The following is a 5640-nucleotide window of genomic DNA, read 5'->3' on the forward strand; positions in this document are numbered from 1 at the left end:
GGAGTTGAACCTGGATCTCACCAGTCCTAGTCCAACACTTCCACCATGGCATCACCCTGGCTTCTGTCATCTTCGGGCTTTGCTATTTATTTAATGGTTAAAACAAAACAGGCTTAGCCACAGAAGTTAGGTCACTGTGTTTGGCAAAAAGATGTCCGGACAAGGGGAAAAAACATTTCTGGAGGAGGTCCTTGGCAGCACTTGCCACCTGGTGGCAGCACCTGGTATGATCGATCTCTCTCTGATGCCCCAGGCTGAGAGAACACAGATAATACTGACCTAGAAGGGGTCACTGGCATGCTTCAAGGGAAGACAGCTTCTTCCGCCTAATATAAAAAGATGTGAATAAGATAGTCGACCAAACAGCCATCTAATCCAGCAAGCAGCAGTACTGTATACTTCTTGTATGTGTTGCTTATCATGAACAGAGATTTATAGACAGACTTCTTTGGGAGGTGGAGGTTTGGTAAAGCCATCTGACCGAGCCAGCTGGTCTGGTATGGGAAATGCAGCCAAAAGGGCTTAATGGGTCATGACAGGAAAAAGCGAGGTCTACTTTAAGTCATCTGCCCTTTTAAACTCCCACGTAGGTGTGACCTTCCTAAAGAGGCTGAAGCAACCCCAGGCTGCACAGCCAGTCGTGAAGGATGATGGAAACTGTGGTCCCACAACATTTGACTAATTGGTGGAGCCATTCCCTGGCCAGCAGCATTTTGATCAGTTGTGATTAAGACTTTGCTGGCCCACTTCACGGCGTCATCAATCTCCCCATCAGACACCTTTTCATCTTTCAGTGCTGCATGGGGAGGGGGTCTTACATGTACATGTACCTTACTCCCCGCTCAAGAAAATGACTAACTTCTCAACCCCCCCCCCCCATTGTTTTGTCATTGATTACTTGATGCTCCTTAATCCCATGACCACAATGTGCCTGTACAGATCCAAGCATCCTTTTGGGTTCAAACGGCTGGTTCTGATATATTTCTTCTCTCTTTTGCGACCACCATCATTTATAGAAATTAGCCACAATCCTCAAGGGCAACTTAAAATCAAATCTTGCTCTTGACAAATGGGCCAATTTCTAACAAGAAGAAGATCCTCTATCCTTGCAAGGTGAAGAAAAAATACGTATTTTTTAAAAAACTAATTTATGCAGGACATACATAACAATTCTTTAAATGTGTGAAAACCAGCCTCCTGTTATAAGCACATAAGAATCCCACTAGATTTAATTTTAGCCTCTTGTTTTTGTCAGCAGCTTTCAGGTTGTTTTCTGGGGCAAGAAAAAGCAAGACCATTGTATTTATGCTTCATATCTACTGGTGTAAAAAATACTAAGCTGGACCAATGGTTGGTCTGAAAGCAGCTTTCTACAGGTAGTCCTCACTTAACGACCACAATTGGGGCCAGAATTTCAATTGCTAAGTGAAGCAGTCATAAAGTGAATCAGGCCCAATTTTACCACCTTTTTTGCAGCAGTCATTAAGTGAATCACAGCAGGCATTAAGAGAATCACATGGTCATTAAGTGAATCATGCAGTTCCCCATTGATTTTGCTTGCCAGAAGCTGGCCAGGAAGGTAGAAAATGGTGATCACATGACCACGGGACGCTGCAATGGTCATAAATGCAAACCGGTTACCAGCACTCAAATCATGATCATGTAACCATGGGGATGCTGTGATGGTTGTAAGTGTGAGGACCAGTTGTAAGTTGGTTTTTTCAGCACAGTTGTAAGTCTGAACTGTCACTAAACAAATGGTTGTTAAGTGAGGACTACCTGTGTGTTCAGTATATCTTGCACCTAGACTGCAGTCTGTCTTTTAAAGTGAGTCTGAATGGAGGCCAGAAAAGTCATCCACTGAACAACGGCCTTTTGCAAAATTATGCTTTCATGGAATACACAGCATCATTTAATTAATCACATTTTAGTAATTTAAAGAGGGCCTGTTGCAGGTCCTTCTTCCTCACCAGGTTCATGGGGCATGGGCCAGGTAACAGGCCTCCTCAGTGGTGGCCCCCAATTTATGGAACACTCTTCAGGTATTTTGAAAACTACTGGCCAAAGCAGCAATGCTCCATTAGGCATTTGGCCCTTTCAGTTAAGCAAATGGTGCCTTTGATAATACCCAAATATTTACTTATTAGATTTACATTCTTCCTTTTGGACAGGAGTTCAGTTCTTCTATTTTTCCCCACAACAACAATTCTGCAAAGTAGCTTAGACTGAGAGGGAGGGACTGGCTCAAAATCAGCCAATGAGCTTCTTAGGAGGGACTAGAATCCAGGTCTCCCCACTCCTGGTCCAGCCCCTTCCCCACTACACCTGACTGGCTCATGAACTGAGAGGGAGGGACTGGCCCAAATTCAACCAATGAGCTTCTGCAGCTGAGGGGCAACTAGAACCTGGATCTCCCCACTCCTGATCAGGGCTGCAATTTGGGTCTGTGTCGCCCGGGGCAAACATGGATTCCACACACATTTTGGCGCCCCACCAGCACGGCACCCAGGGCACATGCCCCGGTTGCCCCCCACTAGTTGCGGCCCTGCTCCTGGTCCAGCCCCTTCCCCACTGCACCACCCTGGCTCTCTGTGAGATTTTTATTGTGGATTTCGATTATATCTGTTTTTAATGCACTGGGGGTGGGTGGAATTTACTGTACCCTGCCTAGAGTCTATCAAGAGTGGAGCAGGCTATAAATATAGTACAATCAATAAATACATTAATGAAGACCATGCCTGTACAACCTGTTCAGGTGCTTGCCCAGTACCTGGATGGAGAAGAGCCAGTGGTGACTCAACTCTAGCAAGATGGAGTGGCTTGAGATTTTTGGCCCTTGCAGTCTGGTGAGTTGTCATCATGCTGGCTGGGGAATTCTGGGACTTGAAGTCCACACATCTTAAAGTTGCCAGATTTGAAAACACCACCTTAAGGTCTTTTAACCTTTAAAAAGCACCTTGAATTGTTCCTGAAAACAAGGAACTTAGCTTTCAAAACCGACAGTGGCCCAAAGTAAATAAACATAAGTCAAAAGCAGTTTATTTTAATTTGATGCACTGGATTTGTAAGTCCACCCAATCTGAAATGACTCTGGTCATCGTACAACATAAAAACAGCAATTAACAAAAGGATTGTAAGGGACAGAGAAAAACCAGCCTTACTGATTTGGGATGGAGGAACAGATGCAAGGCCTTAACATGTATTCTAAAACAGTGATTCTTAAATTGTTTGACCAAATTTCCCCTTTTCCCAGTCTTGAATAATATTATTATGCCCACAAAAAAAGGACTCTGTTTTACACAAGTGTCTTGGCAACAGCAGTCCCAAAATGGATCCTTGACTCACAAACCAACCATTACAGAGTGCTCCATTATCCCCAGGATGTGCCCAAATTACCCCTTGGGGGAAATTACCCCCAGTTTAAGAACCACTATTCTAAAAGCTTGGTCAGAGTCAGGAAAGCATCATAATGATAATCTAAAGCTAGCCTGCTTATAACCATGCAGGTTCTCCTTTCTTGAAACTGATTTCCAACCCATCCAGTGAGATCATCCGTCACCGCGGGATGAGGTATCATCAGTATGCTGATGATAATTATACATCTCCGTCCTGGGTGAGGTAAGTGATGCTGTGACTGCCCTCTCTTGGTGCCTGGGGGCTGTGGGGGTCTGGGCTTGGAACAACAGGCTTTAACTGAACCTGGGGAAGACGGAGTGGCTGTGGGTTAATGGCTCTTCCGTATCTGGGACTTTGTCATCTTTAATTCTGGATGGGGTGGCACTGCCCCATTCAGTCCTGGTGCGTAACTTGGGGGTCCTCCTGGACTCACGGCTCCTGCTTGAAGAGCAGGTGGCAGCCGTGGCCAGGAGGGCCTTTGCACAGCTTCGTGTTGTGTGCCAGTTACGCCCTTTCCTGGAGCGAGAGGCCCTTCGAACAGTCACTCATGCCCTGGTCATCTCCCATATAGACTATTGCAATGTGCTCTGCATGGGGCTACCCTTGAAGAGAATCCAGAAGCTTCAGCTGGTCCTGCATGGGTTATTTTTGGCACCCCTGGAAGGGCGCATATAACACCTCTCCTGTGCAAGCGTGCCAGTTTGTTTCCGGGTCCAAAGCCCTACATGGCATGGGGCCAGGTTACCTGAGGGACTGTCTCATCCCCATGACATCAACACATCCCACCTGTTCATGCAGACAGGGTATGCTGCAGACCCTGTCGGTAAGAGAATTACATCTGCCGGGGTCCAGGAAATGGGCCTTCTCCGCAGTGGCGCCCGCCCTCTGGAGCATCTTGCCACTGGAGGTCAGGCAAGCTCCATCCCTTTTGACCTTCAGGAAGTCCCTGAAGACTTGGTTCTGCCGAGGTGCTTGGGATGGGGAGGGGGGGTCATTCTTGGAGATGGCTGGCACCTTAGAGGGCTCCCCTCATATTTATGATCTTCTATAGCCATCTGGATTTCTATTTTATTTTTTAAATCTTGTATTGTCATATTATATTGTCATATATTGTATTATCATATTTCATGTTTTATTATTATTATTGTTTTAATGTTTTAATTAACTTATTGTAAACCACTCAGACTCCCTCCTTGCGGGGAGATGGGCAGTAGTACAAATTTGAGACAGAAATACTGTAAATAAATAAATAAATAAATCCTGCCGTCTTGTGTGTTTTTTTGCAATGCCTTTGAGAGCGATCTGCCATCAGAACAAAGCTAAAACATGGGAAGCTTGTACTGGAGATGATGGATTAATAGGAAAAGATCTACCAGCTACATTTCTGCCTTGACAGGCAGCTGTCTCTTTTCAGTAAAGCATTTTTAACACTTAGCTGATTTACAGCTGCAATCCTATTAAGAATTCCTGCCAGTAAGTTCCACAGCATGGCAAGGATCTACACGTTGTGATGCTGAAAAAGATGCCTGTTCCTAAATATGGTCTTCAATTAGAAGCTGGGGATCAGCTGTCCCGGATGCTGTAATGGATCCAGCACTGATATGGGGGGTGGGGGTGGGTTCGACTGGATGACCTCTAGGACGTATCGCAACTAAGGTTCTGTGATTCTTTCTTACTCAGGTCTCCACTTTGACCTAGCAGGGGAGGCGCAAGCTTGGCTGGCTGAACGTTTCAACTTGAAACGTCTCAATTACAGAGCGAGAATTTTGAAAACATTAAACCGCACAGGCATGTTTGTTTTGGATCCGAGGACTTTGCAGCTAATTGCGTAAATCCTAGGTTTGGGGGCGGCCCGCTGCTGGGGCTTTGTTCTGCCAGCCAGACGCTGAACCACGCATTGGCAAAGCACATTTATTATGGTTATTGACCGCACTGGCGAGGCAGCACCTGCGCCGATTTGATTATTCAGCGTATCCCGCGCCCCCGACCTGAGTAAACGCCGGTTCCGTTACCCACCGCTTGGCCAGCCGACGCGCGACCTCACGCGTTTAGTTACCTACGCTGCCTTATCGCCTCGCCGGTTTGCAAGAAGCAAAATCCACAATCCTCGGTGGGGTGCTGGGGAAGGGGTGGGGGTGGGGAGAGAGAACCAACAAAGGTGTGTCTTGCCCGTTTAAGAGGTGCGCCCGCTCCTTTCCCGGGATCTCTTGAGCAAGAAAGCTGCCAACAGTCACGACCTTTGGA

The sequence above is a fragment of the Candoia aspera genome, chromosome 1, assembly GCF_035149785.1.
Source record: "Candoia aspera isolate rCanAsp1 chromosome 1, rCanAsp1.hap2, whole genome shotgun sequence".
NCBI classification, from domain to species: Eukaryota; Metazoa; Chordata; class Lepidosauria; order Squamata; family Boidae; genus Candoia; species Candoia aspera.